This window comes from Schistocerca americana, chromosome 2 (assembly GCF_021461395.2).
Source record: "Schistocerca americana isolate TAMUIC-IGC-003095 chromosome 2, iqSchAmer2.1, whole genome shotgun sequence".
NCBI lineage: Eukaryota > Metazoa > Arthropoda > Insecta > Orthoptera > Acrididae > Schistocerca > Schistocerca americana.
Genome location: NC_060120.1, coordinates 1113418521 through 1113439076, shown reverse-complemented (window position 1 = coordinate 1113439076; position 20556 = coordinate 1113418521).

Here is a 20556-nt window from a genome sequence, read left to right as displayed (position 1 = left end):
CCTTTCATAATTTAGTCTGGGCGCTAATGACCATTGTAGTTGTGTCCCCTAATAAAAAAATTTAAAAAAAAAAACAAAAAAAGTAAAATAAAATAAATAAAAAAAACACTACATCTACAACTACAAGAGGCTCCTCTCCACTCAACTCTGACAGTTTGTTAAACCTACTGCATATGCACACACAAAGTATAACTGTCTGAATACCTCCTCCTCCTAGCTGCCTTCTTGACAACTGCCAGTTTCCATTCCTCAACCTATTTAGTTCCTCATGTGCACATTGTAACTACACCTGAAGGGCACAGATCTTATGGTGCTGCTCCTATATCAATTTACTTCTACTACAGATTCTGCATTCCCAGAAGGGGATCTGACTAGAGTGCCCATTGGCTTCCCCACGGAATCCCCCCCCCCCCCCCCCAATGGATATACTTTGAACAAACCCCACATCATAATCCACTACTCACAAACCTACGACAGAGCCCACACTTCTCACTCAGGGTAAAATTTTACAGTTACTGAAAAAACCTATACGTCTTTGTTACCTAAGTTCAGTTATACAAGTAGAACTGTTTATTGAACTAACAATAGTGCTCTGAAAGGAATTACTTGTATTAATACTAGTACACCACAGTTAAAATCAATACCAACAAAACTTCACAAAATTATTAGCTAAAACCAAAAATTCAATTCAAGTGGGCACTGGAACTCTCAATAAAGTTACAACACTGAGTGAAATAGTTATTGAAATATTTCACCAGAAACAATAAGAAATGTCAGCTGAAAACTAAAGCATGAGATTTACTAAATGACTTCAATGCACAGAAAACTCTAAAAAACACAGTGAATGAACGTTTTTAAAAGTTTATAAAATTGTTATTTTGCCACAAACAGCACGAAACACCACTAGGACTATTAAATTTAATAATTGTATAACAGTGCACAAATAACTTTTTCAGTACTTAGCTTTATACCCGATACAGCTGCAACTGCGTGCCACAAAATGTAAACACACTACTGAGGTGTAAGTCTTGGATGAACAGTATAAGCACTCTCCTGAATAACAAACCATTTGAGTCAATAACACAGGGAGAAAGACAGAGATTAATGAAAATCCACTAATAGGTTACTTTTACAGCAAATACTAACACAAATAAAGTTTAAAATAAGTAACTGAAGACTAAGACCTTATAAAATATTGATGAGCAATTTCAACAGCAGTCCAGATCACATGACATCACACCAAAGAGCCACTTCTATATAATGCCTCGTTCCAAATGTACATTCTCATTTCTTCTTCACATGAAGCAGACTTCTTTTAGAGATGGATACCTTCTTTGCCTGCATCTCTCTGCTTCGTATATCATCTTGGTTTCATCTGTCACGTGCAATTTTCCTTCCAAGATAGTTATGTCTAATCTTAGTTCTTCTACTCCTCATTACTATAGTCTTTCTTTGGTTTTCTCTCAATCCATATTCTGTGTTCAATAGACCATTCATTACATTTGACAGCTCCTGTAATTCTTCCACAGTTTCCTTGCGAATAGCAATGTCATAAGTGAAACTTGTCATTGATATTGTTCACCCTGCATTTTAATCTCACTCTAGAACATTTCTTTTATTTCCTTCATTGTATCCTTGATATACAAACTGAACTAGAGAGGAGGAAGACTGCATCCCTATCATACACTCTTTCTAATCTGAACACTTTGTTCTTAAATTTATTTCTGAAATTCAACATAACTTTGATAGATATCGGCATATTACCAAAAGTGACATAAGAAAATTTGTGCCAGGCTGGGACTTAACTGCAGATTTCCCACTTCTCACAAGCAATAGATGTACCTCTTAGGCTACTGTGCATGATATGTGGGAAATCCAGGTTTGAGTCTTAGTCTGGCAAAAATTTTCATATGTTGCCTGAGGTAGAACATCTATACTTACTATGGTTAAGCTGAATTTCAGGAATAAATTTCAGTATTTGAAACTAGTTCATCACGAAATATATTTAAAAAGACTTGGTTTTTGGTTTTCTGTTCTTATTTTTCCATCTTGGTTCTTGTACATATTGTAAATTATCTATCTTTCCCTATGTAAGTTCTTAAATTCCTGTAGAGCTGTGTCCTGCAGTTCAGTCATGACTGACACACTACTCATTGGATTTGCCAGCCTCTCAATGCAAGCTGACCCAGGCCAGCATGTCTATTGCCCTTATATAGCCTTCATCTGTAATTGCAAAACCCACAAAATTAATTTTTTATAGAAGTGTAAGTAATTGGATACATAAAAAAATCTACTCACCATGCGATGGTAGGATAAACATACATAAAAAAGGTATTACAGTTTGCTAGCTTTTGGAGCCAGGCACTTATTCTTCTGGGAGAAGAGTTGAAGGGGAGGGAAGAGGCTTGAAGGAAAGGGACTGGTGAGGGCTAGAGGAAGGGGTGAGTTCAGAAAAGTTGCCCATAAACCTGGGTTAGAGGAGACTTACCAGACGGGTTGACAAGGAAAGATTGTTAATAAGAGCGAAAAGCTAAGTGCATTGTATGTGGTAGAAGTGGGAAGGGGCAGTGAAAAATAGATAGGATAGAAAATGAAAGATGTAGAAAACTGAAAGGGAGCAAAGAAAGGAATAGGTACTGCGAAGAAATGCTGAGACCAAAGAAATTAACATAAATGAAGGCCAGGTGGATGGTGAGAACTGAGAACATGTTGTAGCACCACTTGCAGAGTTCCATAAATTTGTGTTTGGGGTAAAAGAATCCTGCCTGTTTCGTCACATGTGCTGTCTGGATTCATCACCCAGACACAAGTTTCTCAGAACTCCACAGGTGGGAACTGGCACAACAACATATCTTTGGTTCTCGCCACCCACCTAGCCTTAATTTACATTTATTTCTTCCATCTCATCCTTTCTTCAGAGTAGCTTTCTACATGTTTCATTTTGTGACAAGTCTGGTTTTTATTGTCCCTTCCCACCTGTATCAAATACAATGAACTTAGCTTTTCCATCTTAATAACTCACGCATGATGTTTTAGCGGTGGTCTCTGTCTTACATATTTCCCTACCTTACACCATTAAGTTGTCAGGTTTTCTTTTTGACAGCTGCAGTCCCAACCATTAGTCTTTACCTATCTGGTAAATCTCCCCTGACCTGGGGTTTGGGTGATTTTCCAAACCCTATCCCTTTTCATCAGCCTCACCAAGTTCTTTTCCTTCACTGCTCTTCTAACCCTTCTGCCAGAAGAAGGAGCCACAGGCTCTGAAAGCTAGCAAATTGTAATATCTTTTATTTATGCATTCTCCTGCTGCTGCTTGATGAGCTGATTTTTTTATCCATCCAACTACTTATGTTTTCAAAAATTTATTATTTTCATTCTTACATTATTATAAAACCTACACGTCACAACACTTTACACGACTCACAGTTTTGCACTGATTCCTTTGCGTTGTTAAAACATAACCACGTCACTGTGATTTTGGTGGAAAATCTAATGTAATGTCTTTCATTAGTTGCACACACACTTCATAATGCACAAAAGTATATTAAACTTATTGCTACTGTCAATACAGTATTACACATGAGTCAGGGCTAGAATTTCACCGGCTTTTTCATGGTGATGTAATGTTTTTGCTTAGATCCTTGGTTTTTGTGTTATTTACATTTTATTCAGTGAGATGGCAGAGATTACCATTATTTATTTTATCTGTTGTGTACCTAATTAGAATGACATATTTGTTGTTGATGTGTCCTTCAGTCCAGAGACTGGTTTGATGCAGCTCTCAATGCTATTTTATCCTGTGCAAGCTTCTTCATCTCCCAGTACCTACAGCAACCCTCATCCTTCTGAATCTGCTTAGTGTATTCATCTCTTGATCTTCCTCTACGATTTTTACCCTCCACACTGCCTTCCAGTACTAAATTGGTGATCCCTTGATGCCTCAAAATATGTCCTACCCACCGATCACTTCTTCTAGTCAAGTTGTGCCAAAAATTTCTCTTCTCCCCAATTCTGTTGAGTAACTCCTCATTAGTTACGTGATCTACACATCTAATCTTCAGCATTCTTCTGTAGCACCACATTTCGAAAGCTTATATTCTCTTCTTGTCTAAACTATTTTTCGTCCATGTTTCACTTCCATACATGGCTACACTCCATACAAATACTTTTAGAAAAGACTTTGTGACACTTAAATCTCTGCTCGATGTTAACAAATTTCTCTTCTCCAGAAACACTTTCCTTGCCATTGCTAGTCTACATTTTATATCCTCTCTACTTCGACCATCATCAGTTATTTTGCTCCCCAAATAGTCAAAAGACCTTAAGTGTCTCATTTCCTAATCTAATTCCCTCGACATCACCCGAATTAATTAGACTACATTCCAATATCCTCGTTTTGCTTTTGTTGATGTTCATCATATATCCTCCTTTCAAGACACTGTCAATTCCATCCAACTGCTCTTCCAGGTCCTTCAATGTCTCTGACAGAATTACAATGTCATCGACTAACCTGAAAGCTTTTATTTCTTCTCCATGGATTTTAATTCCTACTCCGAATTTTTCTTTTGTTTCCTTTACTGCTTGCTCAATATACACATTGAATAACATTGGGGATAGGCTACAACCCTGTCTCACTCCCTTCCAACCACTGCTTCCCTTTCATGCCCCTCGACTCTTATAACTGCCATCTGGTTTCTGTACAAATTGTAAACAGCCTTTCATTCCCTGTATTTTACCCCTGCCACCTTCATAATTTGAAAGAGAGTATTCCAGTCAACATTTTCAAAAACTTTCTGTAAGTCTACAAATGCTAGAAACATAGGTTTGTCTTTCCTTAATCTATCTTCTAAGATAAGTCATAGGGTCGGTTTGGCCTCACATGCTCCAACATTGCTACGGAATCCAAACTGATCTACCCCAAGGTTGGCTTCTACCAGTTTTCTGTTTGTCTGTAAAGAATTTGTGTTAGTATTTTTCAGCCGTGACTCATTAAACTGTATTTTCACATCTGTCAACACTTGCATTGTTTGGGATTGGAATTATTACGTTCTTCTTGAAGTCTGAGGGTATTTTGCCTGTATCGTACACTTGCTCACCAGATGGTGGTAGAGTTTTGTCAGGGTTGGCTCTCCCAAGGCTATCAGTAGTTCTAATGGAATGTTGTCTACTCCCGAGGCCTTGTTTTGACTTAGGTCTTTCAGTGCTCTGTCAAACTCTTCACGCTGTATCATATCTCCCATTTCATCTTCATCTACGTCCTCTTCCATTTCCATATTATTGTCCTCAAGTACATCGCCCTCTATATACTCCTTCCACATTTCCACTATACCTTCTTTGCTTAGAACTGGATTTCCATCTGAGCTCTTGATATTGATACAAGTGGTTCACTTTTCTCCAAAGGTCTCTTTAATTTTCCTGTAGGCAGTATCTATCTTACCTCTAGTGAGATAAGCCTCTACATCCTTACATTTGTCCTATAGCCATCCCTGCTTAGCCCTTTTGCACTTCTTGTCGATCTCATTTTTGAGAAGTTTGTATTCCTTTTTGCCTGCTTCATTTACTGCATTTTTGTATTTTCTCCTTTCATCAATTAAATTCAATATTTCTTCCGTTACCCAAGGATTTCTACTAGCCCTCGTGTTTTTACCTACTTGATTCTCTGCTGCCTTCACTATTTCATCTCTCAAAGCTTCCCATTCTTCTTGTACTGTATTTCCCTCCCCCATTCTTGTCAATCGTTTCCTAAAGCTCTCCCTGAAACTCTCTACAATCTCTGGTTCCTTCAGTTTATCCAGATCCCATCTTCTTAAATTCCCACCTTCTTGCAGTTTCTCCAGTTTTAATCTGCAGTTCATAACCAATAGGTTGTAGTCAGATTCCACATCTGCCCCTGGAAATGTTTTACAATTTAAAATCTGATTCCTTAATCTCTGTCTTACCATTACATAATCTATCCGAAACCTTCCAGTGTCTCCAGGCCTCTTCCATGTATACAACATTCTTTCGTGATTCTTGAACCAAGTGTTAGCTATGATTAAGTTGTGCTCTGTGCAAAATTCTACCAGACGGCTTCCTCTTTCATTTCTTGCCCCCAATCCATATTCACCTACTATGTTTCCTTCTCTCCCTTCTCCTACTACCGCATTCCAGTCACCCATGATTATTAAATTTTTGTCTCGCTTCACTATCTGAATAATTTCTTTTATCTCGTCATACATTTCATCAATCTCTTCATCATCTGCAGAGCTAGTTGATACTTAAACTTGTACTACTGTGGTAGGCATGGGCTTTGTGTCTATCTTGTCTACAATAATGCACTCACAAAGCTTTTTGTAGTTGCTTACCCGCACTCCTATTTTTTTTTATTCATTATTAAACCTACTCCTGCATTACCCCTCTTTGATTTTGTATTTGTAACCCTGTATTCACCTGACCGGAAGTCTTGTTCCTCGTGCCACCTATTTTCGCTAATTCCCACTATATCTAATTTTAATGTGTCCATTTCCCTTTTTAAATTAACAGATCTGACATTCCACACTCCGATCCGTAGAACACCAGTTTTCTTTCTCCTGATAATGACGTCGTCCTGAGTAGTCCCCGTCTGGAGATCTGAATGGGGGACTATTTTACCTATGGAATATTTTACCCAAGGGGACGCCATCATCATTGAACCATACAGTAAAGCTGCATGCCCTTGGGAAAAATTACGGCTGTAGTTTCCCCTTGCTTTCAGCCGTTCGCAGTACCAGCACAGCAAGGCCGTTTTGTTTAGTGTTACAAAGCCAGATCAGTCATTCATCCAGACTGTTGCCGCTGCAACTACTGAAAAGGCTGCTGCTCCTCTTGAGGAACCACACGTTTGTCCTGCCTCTCAACAGATACCCCTCCATTGTGGTTGCACCTACGGTACAGCTATCTATGTCGCTGAGGCGCACAAGCCTCCCCACCAATGGCAAGGTCCATGGTTCATGGGGGGATGAGATATTTACAGGTAGTTAATGTAGTCTGTTATCTAATTCTGGAGCTACACTTACTGTTGTGCAATTCATTTTACATGAAAGTGATGTTTTTGACCCTCAGAATCGACATTTGGGCTTTTAACTCAAACTATGAAGTTGTTTTGCAGTAGTATTTTTCAAAGCTGTTTTGAATTAGTATTGTTCAGTTGCCATCATTTGACACATTGTTTGCTATGGTTCCTTAAGGATACAGGGTACTTCTAAATGGTGGAAAAATTGAAACTTTTTTGACTGTACTGAATTCTATAGGCTTTCCTGATTACAGTGATTTATACATCATAGGGTTTCAAATGAAAAATGACCTATATACCAAATTTTAATATTATGGCCATGTATGCCACCATGCCTCCTTTATTTCTGTTACAGAAACCAGTATTATTTCGAAAAGCACTGTGAATTTTCTGTTTCCAGCCATTATATGTATGATACATTGTATATGTTGATAACAGTGCAGGTTTCTAGTGTCTTAAATGATTATCTTTGCTATTATTTACTTTTGTTTCACTGAAGCAGTTAGTTCATGTGTTACTGAATGTTTGTTGCCCATATGCTTCATGTATTTGTGGAAGTACATATCCTTTAGTGTGCAATAAATACAAACTATGCCATGCATCAAGAAATTCAATAAAAGGAAATTCCATGGTGACCAGGTCACAAACATAGCAAGCCACACTGTTGAAAGTAACCAATGTATCAGTTCTTCAGGAAGGAAACTCCCACATGGCACCCCTCAAATTCAAATTTGTGTGTTAACAATGATGCTTTTGGTAGTGGATTTATTGTTTTTGATGTGGCCATCTTATCTTCTTTGATAAAGGAAGTGGCAAAATGTAAACAATGTGATGGTGTAGGCTGTCTGGAAATAACTGTACAACAAAGTAGCAGGAAGGGTTTAGCATCAAAATTAATCCATGCTAGTTGGTATGGAGGAGATATCTCATGAATACTTTGGTTTTAAGAACGTAGAAGTAACAACAATTTAACAAAAACCAGGGGTTCACTCTTAGTATGGCATGGGGTAGGCCTTGGGTGCCAAGCAAAAGTAAGGGTGGAGGCTTGGCACTTGAAGGGAGGTGGTAGTGGCAGTTTCACCTGTGCCCCTATCCTCTTGTGCCATCTGACATCATTGGGTACTGTGGCGGGATGAAGCTGTTATTAGCTGCCCAAATTGCATTCTGCATATGCATCACTGGCCCTATCTGGAAGATTCGAGGTGCTGCTATTGCATTTATGTAAGCAGAACAAAGTGCCAGCTCCAGCAATCAGTGATTTTAACTGTTGATAATGATGTGGAGACAGCTATCAAAAGCTCAAGAATTTTATTTGAAGTGACACGGCATATAAACCAAGATTTTATCGAAGCTTGGCACTGCGAAAGACTCCGAGGTGCTTTCTGGGTGAGCACGCTTTGAACTCTGAGAGGTTGTGGCCATCTTCCTTCTTACAGTACATTGATGACACATTCCTAATATGGGCTCATGGTGAAAATGCACTGCAGCAGTTTGTTGACCACATGAACAGTGTCCATCCCAACACTAAATTTACTGTCAGGATGGAGAAGAATGGTAAGCTCTCATTCTTGGATGTTTTAGTTGAGCGAGAGGCTTCATCATTCAATATGCCACCAAGAAATACTCTGAGGACTTATATCTTTCCTCTATGGTGAGGATTGATTGATTGATTGATTGATTTTAACAGGAAAGCTAAAACAGCTTAGGTCTGACCCGCCACTGCCCGCACCAAAACTAGGTTTATTGTGCGGTATCGCTCCCTGTATATCTAGTAAAGCCAATCAGTGCCCTTAAATAGTGCAAGGAGTCCCTCTACCAGCTTTTTGTTAGACACAGTTTCTTCAGGTCTAGTTGTCTCGAAGATTCTGTATCTTTTACTCTCCAATGCTTTGCATTCAAAGATTAGGCGTGATGCAGTTTCCTCACCCTCATCACAGATATGGTGAGGATATAACACATATTGTGCAGCTGTTTGAAAAAAATGAGGATGAAGAAATGACATCTGCTGAGTACTTCAGCATTTTTACAACACTGCCAGGACAAGAAAATAATTCCTCATTTTGCCTGAGTCAGGCACTACATTTGAAATGTTGCTATGTGTAGAATTTTGAAGAAGAGTAGTCATGTCATAAAGTGATAGTGAACATGACAGAAAGACTTGATGTTAATGCCATTGATTATCATCTTCTTCTGTCATCAACCTTGTTGCCATTTGATTGAGAGTGGGTAGATGTAGCCACAGCAGCACGACCAGTGCCCATGTTTGTGCAAGACTATATGTAAGCAGTGACCCAGGTTTGACTGTTTAACTCACATAGATGCTGACCTGCAGTCCAATAAGACTGACAGAACAATTGTTAATCTTTCTGGCCAGCAGCTGGATGATGGCTCTGTTGCAGCACTGGGTAAACACCTTATTTTTTCTCCATGGTATATGCCAATATTGGATATTGTTAGTGGAATTGAGCAGTGCATTAGGTGTCTCTTGCATGATGCAGCTAAGGACATCAGACTAACTACTATCCATATCCTAGCAAAAGCTGAGCCACTGAAATCCAATATTAGCCAGGAGGAATGACATAGTTTAGACTCATTAAGCGACAATGATGATGTGGTTGTCCTGTCAGCTGATACAGGAAATGCCACTGTGGTTTTGAATCCTGAAGGCTACTATCTGAAGGTGCTGCGTTTATTAGAATATAATACATACCAGAAGCTTGGTAATGATCCAACACAGACCATCATCAGAAAGACAAGGAAATTTATAAAGGACTCAGGTATGCCAGAAGAAGTGGTAAAGAAATTAATGTCATGGCCACCAAACCTCCCAGGCCTTACGGATTCCCCAAGATACACAAAAAGATGTTCCCCTGAAGCCTTTACCCAGTGCAGTCAGTTCACCCATCTACATATTGGCGAAACATCTGGCAGGGTTATTAACATCTAAATGGGGACATTGTGTGTATCATGTTGTTAACTCACAGTCATTCATTGGGGCCCTCAGGAAAATAAAGATTGGTACAAATGACATAAAGGCTTGTCTGGACGCTCTCACTTTTTACAAAGCCGCCCTTACGTGTCATGCTGGATCCTTTGGTCCAACAGTTTCCACCTAAGGAGTCATGGGATCCCCACTTCCTGCAGCTGTTGCAGACTTCTTCACGGAATACTTTGAGGAGTAAGCTTGACCTCTGCAAGGTTGTGGCCATCTTGCTTCTTACATAACACTGATGCATTCCTGATGTGGCCTCATAGTGATAATGCATTGCAGCAGTTCGTCAACAACATGACCTGTTTGCCCAGAATGTAATTTACTGTGGAGGTGGAGAAAGATGACAATCTTCCATTCTTGGATGTTTTAATTGAGTGGAAGGCAGGATCCTGGCTTGGTCATTCAGTGTACATGAAATCTACACACACTGACCAGTACTTGAACACCAACAGTTTGGTACACAGGGCCAACATTTCTTCTGACAATGACCATCTAAAGTCTAATTTCAGCATGTACCATATATTCAGGGAAACTGGCAACAGCAAGGGAGAAATTGCAGAAGTTTTTATGTGCCACTAATGAAAAATGTCTCATGAATCGCCAGAAGAGGCAGTGTCAGTGTTGTGTCTAGACAAGACGCCACGTGGTCCGGAGCGGGCAAGAGTTCCATGGCGGAGGACGGCTGGTCATGGGAAGCGATCGGCAGCGCGTGACCCAGGGAGGCGCTTGGCGGCTGCAGCGAAGCGTCCACTGTGGGCGGCGCCGGCTGGAGGTCAGGCGGCGGAGGCGGCGGCGGCGCGTCGCCATGGGGCAAAATGGAAGGCATCGTCGGTAACACCTGGGGATGAGGCGAGCCAGTAGATGGATCCCCATGGCGCTGACCGGACGGCACCATCGCTGAAAGCAGACGGGGAGCAGCAGAACCCAGGCGACGACAGAGGCGCAGTTGATTGAGATGCCGACGCACCTCACCAGAGGCCCCCAAAACCAAATACATCGCGCGGCCGAGGCAGCGAAGAATGCGCCCTGCGAGCCAACGCCGTGAACCTCGATAGTTGCGATAGAATACAACGGCGCCTGGAGCAAAAGCAGAAGACTGCCGCTGCACAGGAACCTGACGCGGCGGGTGCAGCAAAGACATCAGGGTTCGATGAGGACGACCGTGGAGCAACTCAGCCGGCGAGCGACCATCTCGGGGCTGAGAGCGATACGATGACAAAAAGAGCAACAACGCGTCCTCCCGAGAATGCGACTCTTTCAACTTCAACATCTGTGACTTGAAAGTCCGGACCAATCGTTCAGCGGCACCGTTTGACTGAGGCGAAAACGGCGCGGATGTCAGATGTTGAATACCATTGGCCTGGCAGAATGACTGAAATTCTGCAGACATGAATTGTGGGCCATTGTCAGAAACAATAGTCTGCGGAAGACCTTCAATGCAAAAGATAGCAGACAACGCTTGGATGGTGGCAGTAGACATCGTGGAAGACATCTGGACAACAAAAGGAAAATTACTGAAGGCATCTACCAGAACCAACCATCGAGCATTCCAGAAGGGACCAGCAAAATCGATGTGCAAGCGTTGCCAAGGGGAAGTGGCTTTTGGCCATGCAAAGACTTTCCGCGGCGGTGCGGATTGTTATTCGGCACACGCCATGCAAGAAGAACACATATTCGTAATCGCAGCATCGATTCCGAACCAAGTACAGTGCTGACGAGCAAGTTGTTTCGTTGGCACTATACCCCAATGTCCGTGGTGAAGAAGCCGTAAAACAGAGGACTGTAATGAACGTGGGACCACGACTCTGGACTGATCATTATCAGAGCGCAACAACAAAACACCACGTCAAACAAAAAGTCTCTCCTTGTGAGCAAAAAATCGGCGAACCAACGGATCCTCGATCCGAGACTTTGACAAAGGCCATTGCGTAGCAACAAAACGCAAAACGGAAGCAAGGACAGGGTCAGCAGCTGTGGCTGTAGCTACACGACGAAAATCAATCGGAAACGATTCGACCACGTCATCAGTTTCCGCATCAATGAACATGCAAGCAAGTTCGAAAGAATCGAATGCTCTATCCTCAGCAACAGGCAAACGGGACAACGCATCGGCGTTGCCGTGCTTAGCAGTGGACCGATACAAGATATCGTAGCGGTACTGCGAGAGGAAAATAGACCAGCGAATGAAGTTCTGCGCTGTACGCGGAGGTACAGGCTTGTTCGGATGAAAAAGCGACGTCAAAGGTTTGTGGTCTGATGATGGTAAAGTGATGACCATACAAGAAATCATGGAACTTAGTAACACCAAACACGAGAGCCAAAGCTTCTTTCTCCATCTGTGAATAATTTCTTTGCGCAGACGAGAGCAATTTGGACGCAAAGGCAATAGGGCGATCATGCGACCCATCCCTGTGCGCAAGCACAGCACCGATCCCAAAATCTGATGCATCTACCATCAACAAAAGGGGTTTCTGGGGATCGAATGGTGTAAGGCAAGTATTTGAAAGCAACGCCGATTTCAACTGGCGAAAGGCGCGTTCGCATTCCGTCGTCCAGACGAACGGAACACCTGTACGGCGTAAGCGATGAAGCGGAGCTGAAATGGAAGAGGCAGGCGCACATTCACTCACACCTTGTGATTCTAAATCGTGTAATGTTCTTGCGACCTCATCACGCAATGCGTGAGGAACATTGCGCGCTCTGAAAAATTTCGGTTGCGCGTTGACTTTCAGTTCCAAATGTGCTTCATAGTTCTGAGCGCAACCTAAGCCCGGTGCAAAAATGTCTGCAAAGTCTTCACACAGACGAGAAACACTGTCTGAAGGCACAGTCTTATTCACTGATAGGACCGGATTTACTATAGACATGTTAAACAATTGAAATAAATCTAAACCAAACAAGTTCACTGCAGTAGAAGAACGAAGAACGTAAAATGATACAAGTTTTGTTTGTCCCTTATATGTTGCAAGAAGGGTGCACTGTCCTAACACAGGGATATTCTGACCTGAATAACTATTTAACTTAACATTTGCGGCACGCAACGGAGGTTTGCCCAGTTGTTTGTACGTGTCATGATTGAGCAATGAAACCGCAGCTCCGGTATCGAGCTGGAATGGTATGACCTTGCCATTAAAGTTCAAGTCTACAAAAAGTTTATTGTCCTGCCGACGACAAGAGCGACTGTCTCGTGCAATTTGAACTGATACACACTTTTTGTGGGACGAACACAGTCACTGTTAGAGACAGTGGCACTGGACGAAGTGGAATTAACTACATGAATGTCCATGGGCGAAGGTTCACGAGCCTGAGTGTCCTTGGTTCGATTCTGGCACGAAGCAAAGGGCCTGGAATGGTTGGGATTGTCTGATCTGAGCTTTTTCTGGTAAACACTTTGAACATGTCCTTTCTTATTACAGAAAAAGCAAATAGCGTGGCGGGACGGGCAATTTTCACGCGAATGTCGAGTAGCACACCGCGGGCATGATTTCACTGCATTTGTATGCTGGCGTGGCACACCTGGTTTAGAGCATGGCGGCAGCTGCGCGGACGTGTGTGAGGGCAGTTTACCGGGCCGTGCAGCGCGCCCGGCGGGCCGGTTAATGTTACACACGGCTGGTTAAGTTGCAAATGATTCCTGTGCAAAGTCAAGTGTGTCTTGTCTATCTAATATGTCGATCACTTGCTGAAGAGAGGGATTAACTAGTTTCAAAATCTGTTCCCGTATACGAACATCAGAAACGTTCTGTGCTATTGCATCACGTACCATTGTATCTGAATAAGGGAGTCCACATTCACACTCAAAAGCACAATCCCTTGTAAGGCCTTGCAAAGTTGCAACCCACTCCCTATTAGTTTGACCGGCCGTACGTTTTGTACGAAAGAAAGTATACCTTTTTGCAACGACATTGACTGTTTCTTTGAAATAGGCATCCAATGCCGACAAAATTTCTTCGTAGGACAGAGTTGCTACGTCGCGTCGGGGAAATAATTTCACTATCACACGGTACGTTTGCACCCCTACACATGACAATAAATGAGGCTGCCGCTCGTTACCTTGAATTCTGTAGGCAGCGAGATGAAATCCAAACTGGCGTGACCACTCCGTCCTTGTTTCCTTAGCTGGGTCAAAGGGCCTAAAAGGCGGTGCAACTGCGAGTTGTGGCTGCAGTAGCGGTGGAGCGGCGGCCGCCGCATCGTTTTGCAGTGCACGTTGACCCTGGACGAGCTGTCCAAGGGCATCCAATAACGCCTGCGTCTGCTGATTCTGCAAGCGATAAAAGTCGGACAGTACATCTGGCGAAGCCATGACACAAGTAAATGTAAGCAATTAGAAAGAACAAGACCCTTTCCGTTGACTCGTCGCCAAAAATTGTTGTGTCTAGACAAGACAGCCTAGACACAATGAGAGGAAGCCGAAAGGCACGCGCTAAGCCAAAGCAGGGTGCGTGAGGTCTGAAACAGGATACGTAATGAATGCCATAAAGAAAAGTACGTAGCTTCTGGAATACTTAACTTTTATCAATCCCTTTGGTACATCTGGAGATTGTGGCGATACAAGTGAGACTCTTTAGATACATGCAATGTTACTAACGGCACCTTGCTAGGTCGTAGCCATTGACTTAGCTGAAGGCTATTCTAACTATTGGCTCGGCTAATGAGCAATGCTTCATCCATGTAGTCGCTAGCAAAATCGTCCGTACAACTGGGGCGAGTGCTATCCCGTATCTCGAGACCTGCCTTGTGGTGGCGCTCGGTCTGCGATCACACAGTGGCGACACGCAGGTCCGACTTGTACTAATGGACCGCGGCCGATTTAAAACTACCACCTAGCAAGTGTGGTGTCTGGCGGTGACACCACAGTCAGCTTTATTCCTTCCATACAGTGGAGCAACAACTAGTAAAATAGGATGCTTCCTGAAGAGATATGTGCTCTGGCCTGCGTCTAAGATATGAGGTATGTTACATACTATTGAAGACAACATAGGTTGTTTGCTTCATGATGTGTATGGTGTCTCCTCTGAATGTGGTAGCATTTACATATGATGAACTATTTTCATTGTTTCTGAGCATTATGCAGAGCCCCAATGACATATTGAACAAAGGGAACTTGAGAAGCTGGTCATGCCTGAACAGAAATAAAATAAAATTGGACACAATGAGATTTCTGACTCAAACATCATCATATCAGATTTCCATTATAAAAGAAACATCTGAAATTAGAATAAACAACAACAGTTTTAACAGACCATAGGTACACACTTAGCAGGACATGAGGGCAAGCTTCATATTGAGTGATAGCAGAGATGGAGGCTTAACGCTTGTAGGAGTGGCAGTTTCAAATGTAGTGCCAGTTTCTCGCACCACCTGACATCCCTCAGTCCTGAGGCAGTATGGAGCTGCTATGAGTTGCCCAACTTGCCTTCTTCACGTGTGTCAGCTCTCTCTGGAAGATTCCAGGCACTGCTGTTGCAATTGCATGTTTATAAACAGAATATTGTTCCAGCACCAGTAATCAGTGATTTTAACTGATGGTGACAAAGTCAGCTATCAAAATCTCAAGAGTTTTATTCGAAATGACGTGACTTGTAAACTGAGAAGGCTTTATTGAATGTAGAAGTATCACTGTCAGATGAAATCTTATCATTAATTTTGATCATTTCTGATGGGACACTCATCACAAAAAGTTTGTTTGAAATACTGTGCTAATTCAGGTCTTAGGGCTTTGTAGCCACCAGTATAACATTTCTGACAACATCTCCAGTATTGGAAACAAGATGTTTCCTAATCGTTTCTTTGACTAAGTTTTCCATTCCAGTTTTCAGTTTTCTTACTCTAAAGTCATTTTAAGTGGAGGCTACATGTAGTATGGACTCCACACCCAACAGTATAGATACCTACAGTACTTGTTTTCAAAGTGATTGCAAAAATTTGAAACTGTTCATTTTCAGCTGTTGTCTCCCTATTCACGCAGGATCAAATTGGTAGACTGCTATTGGATGAAATGATCATGGAGGTAATGTTTTTAAGTCAGATAATTCAGGCACTTCAATAATTCGTCATACCTGTTAGAGCCTCTAGTTATTAGCTTCCAAACATACAACCACATGTTCTAATTTAGCCACTCACAGCAGATACTTGAATGAAAATGCAATAGAGAAGCTTGAAGTATAAATTAACTGTCTCTAATTAGAAAAAATCTTTGTTATCTTCAGTATCTCTGGTGGGCAGTGTGTTAACTCCTTAACAGTTAGTGTGAGAAAAGCAGGTGACATCAATCTCAGCTCATGGCACTCGGCAAAGTCGTCACCACAGCAGTCCCTTTTGGGGAGCCAGAGCCCCCTGCAGAAAGTATGTGGGAAATGCACTTGTCATACAGAATGTTTCCTGTGTGGCATAGGTGGGGGTGTTGGTGCTGGTGGCCAGTCATAGTACCTCAGTTGGTCGCAATTCCTTGAACATATCTGAGGGCTTCACTTGGTCAAGAAAGACGATAGAGGGATTCCATTTATTGATATGCCCACATTGCACACTGCTTGTTGTAGGTCAATATGAGGGCCTGTGTACTGTGGTTGAATGGAGTGTTTGAGGCCATCCATACAAAGCATGACATGCTTAAATGTTTCCAGGCCATGATGTACATAGGTGCAAGGTGTGCCATATCAAGAAGCTTGGGTCAGGGCAAGTCTGGAATGTGTGTTCCCCCAAACTGACAAGTGAAGTCACTATGGTGTGGTCAGAGAGTTGGAAGGACTGTGCATCTGTAAACTAGCTCTGCCAAAGATGAATCTAAATCAGAGTTGTTGGTCTCAAGATTTTAAACATGGCTGCAGCAGCAACTGTTAAAATTCTTCACAATAAAGGATGGCAGCCAAAAACAGTTGCAGGATAGAATTTTTTTATTAAAATTCTTGACCAAGGTTTCGGTACATATAAATATACCTTCATCAGAAGTAAAACTTCCTGAATAGAAAGACACATTCATTAGAAAAGCCATATCAACGAAAGTGAGAAACAGAAGCTTAAATAACGGTGAAATTGCTAAAGTAATACAGGCACACAATCTTTAGTACTTACTAAAATTACATCATGCACTGGAGAATAATAAAACAATTATGCCAAAAGGCGTCGTCAGTAATTAAAATATCATCTCCATTTGTACAACATGTGTAATGGGCACAGGATCAAAGCGAACAGTTTAACAATGTTACTTCGCCTATGAACTGTTGAGACACGAGTGTGAAGGCACTAGGTAGATTGTTTCGCCGAGAGAGGGCACTTGCATGTGCCAGACTCGCGCATATTACAATCCATAAATACATACATAAGCGCATCAAAAATTATTAAAGGTTGTGTTAATTCAAACTTTGTCTTAATAAATAAAGCGTATCATGCCAATTAAAGACATTTATGTAAACTAGAAATATAGAACCAAATTTACCTGTGTCCTAGTGTCAAACGGATAAAGCTTGCGCTTGGAACATCTAACGAGAGAGGGCACTACTGTAATGCGCGAGATCCTCGCGTAACGTAGGCAGTGAAATACATACTAGCGAAACAACCAAAATGTTATAATAAAACGAAACCATCTGTCTGTATGAATAAAACATAGTAGTCATTAAACCACACGTACCCATTGAATTTCATAATTAACAAACATCACAATATGTAGATCCCAACAAGACAGGAAAAGCGCATTTCACCGGCATCAACAAGCAAGAAAATAACTCCTAGTCAGCCAGACTATATTACATTAAGGCAATGAGGGCATCAGAGGGTTGGATCCCCTCAGTCGACGACGTCAGGTTGCAACGCCTGGGCTGCTCTCAGGTTGTAATCTCCGTCTTCGGCGGTTGTGTCTGTCTGTCTGCCTGCCTGCCCGTCGCTTCCTGCTGTCGCTGTCCGTCCGTCCGTCCGTCCGTCCGTCTGCCTGTTCGCTGCCGTCTGCTGTCCGTCCATCCGTCTGTTCGTCGCCGCCGCCAGCCGGTGCCCGCCGCCGCCGCCGCCGTCGCCGCCATCCTGACCCTGGTCTACGGCTGTCTTCATCCGTCTTCGTCTTTGTCTGTCCCCAGTTTCTGTCCTCTCCTCTTCGTTCTGTTCGTTCTTGTTTCTCTCTCCCGTCATGTCCGCCCCCACCACCACTGTCACTACTACCACCACCGCCATTGTCTATTCCTCCCCTTCCGCCGCCTCCACCACTATAACTTGGTGTGCCCAGTCCCACCCCCCTCCTTCCATTCCACCTCTCCTCACTCTCCCTTCACCCTCTATCTTTGTCGCCCCCTCTCCCGCTTTTTCCTCCCGCTCCTCTCGTTCTGATCCCTTCCCCCCACTCCCCCAGCCTGTCACTGCAGCCCCGGCTCGGGTGGTGGCCCGTCAGGCCACTGCCCACGCCCAGCTCTCCCCGTCACCTTCGCCATCACCGCCGCCACTGCCACCGTCATCGTCATCGTCGCCGTCGCCTTCGCCTTCACCGTCACCGTCACCATCTCCGGCGCCGACTCCGGCCCCGGGACCTGCCCCTCCCCGCCACATTCCCGTTGTTCCCATCCCCCACACCTCCTCCACCGCCGTCAAGTGCCCCAGTGGCACTCCTGCTTCCTCTGCTTCCAAAAAGGCTGCGCCTCGTCCCCCTTCCCCCACCCATGATGCCATGGAAGTCTCCCCACCTGTCCCTGCCCCCTCATCCTCCTCCTCTCCCCCTTCCTCCTACCGCTACCTCCTCTCCCGTCCTGATCCCTCTCTCCTTGAAGCCCGGAACCTCACCCTCTTCCTTCACCAGCATTGTCCTGGTGCCCCCATCTCCCTCCTCACTCCTCGCCGAGATTCGGTCCTCATCTCCTCCCCCAGCCCAACCCTCCACACCTACCTCCTTTCCCGCATCCCTGTCACTCGCTTTGGCCCTCATGCCTCTCTCACCCCTGCTCCTTCACCACCTCCCTCCCGCCAACCCCAACCTCCGCGTCGCCCGCCAACTCTCACCGCCGTGATCACTCGGCTTAGTCCAGTGATCACGGAGGAGGAGGTGTTGGCGGAGCTCAAGGCGCATCCCCATTTGGAGGTGCGTGCGGTTCGCCGCATACATAACGCTGCCGGCCCCACCCGCCTTATGCGGGTTTTTTCTGAGCACGCCCTCCTTTTTAACCAGCGGTACAAGGTCGACCCCTCCCGTTCCCCTCCTCAATCCCTGCGCTGCCAGAGGTGTCTGCGCTATAACGCGCACCCCACAGCTGAGTGCCGCGAGGCCCCCACCTGCCCGCATTGTCGGCAAGCGCACTTCCTCAGGCAGTGCCCTAACCTCCAATCCCCTCCTTCCTGCAATACCTGTAATCTCCCCCATCCCACCTACTCCCAAAAGTGTAAAGCCCGACCCCCTCCAACCACTCCTGAACTCACCGTCCCTGTCCGTCCCCTGGACGCCCCCACCCCTCCTGGCAATTCCCTTCATCCCCCCCCCCCCCCCCCCCACCGCTGAGGACATCATCAGGTTCCTTACCATCGTCCTCCAGAATGTTCATCCCTTTCAGCGCCCACACACCCTCCAACAGATCTCCCTCGCCGCCCGTTCCATATTCCAACTCAAGATGTACGCCACCTACTCCAACAACCAGGCCCATTTCACCTTCTCCCGCCTCGACACCCTCGTCTAAATCCCTATCATGGCGCGACAGCAACGTATCCTTTTCAACAACATCCGCTCCCTACCCGCCAACAGGAACCTCTTCCTGCACACCCTTGCCACCCACCGCATGGATGCCTTCCTCCTTAATGAAACCTTCCTCCAACCCCACCACACCATTCACACTTCGCCCTACCTCCTCCACCGCTCCGATAATCCCCTCCCAATTGCGCCAGATCCCCGTTCGGCTCCAACCTCTCCTTCCCGACCCCACCGAACACCTGATCCTTAGTCTCTTCTTCCCCGGCCTTACCGTTACCTGCGCCACCATCTATGTCCGCCCCAACGCTCCTATTCCCTTCGACTTCCTCTCCCACGTCGATCGTACCTTTTCCTCCTACGTGATCGCCGCCGACCTCAACATCCATAGTTGTTCCGCTGCCCAGTTACGGCGATGGCATCGGTTCCTCTCCACCCTTCAAGATGACCTCGTCCCCATCCCCCGGCATACCCGTCCTGAATCCAACTCCACTCCTGATGTTATCCTCTCCTCCCCCAACCTCCTTGGCCGCATAACGGTGGATGTCCTGGAGCCTATTGGTAGCGACCATCTCCCTGTCCTCCTCACCGTTTCAGACGGTCGTCGCCCTCGCCCCGACCCTCGTACTGACCCTCCCCCTAAGTATGTCCACGACTATTCCCGAGCCGACTGGAATGCCTACCGGGATACCCTTTCCACCCAGGTCGATAGCCACCCTCTCACCTACCACCACCCTGACGATGTCACCCATGCCGCCTCCTGTCTCCAGCAGACCTTGTCTGAGGCCGTGGAGGCCCACGTTCCTACTGTCGCCATCCACCCCCACCGTCCTACCTTACCCCCACAGGCCGTTCTCCTCCTCCGTGAATCCCGTCGTC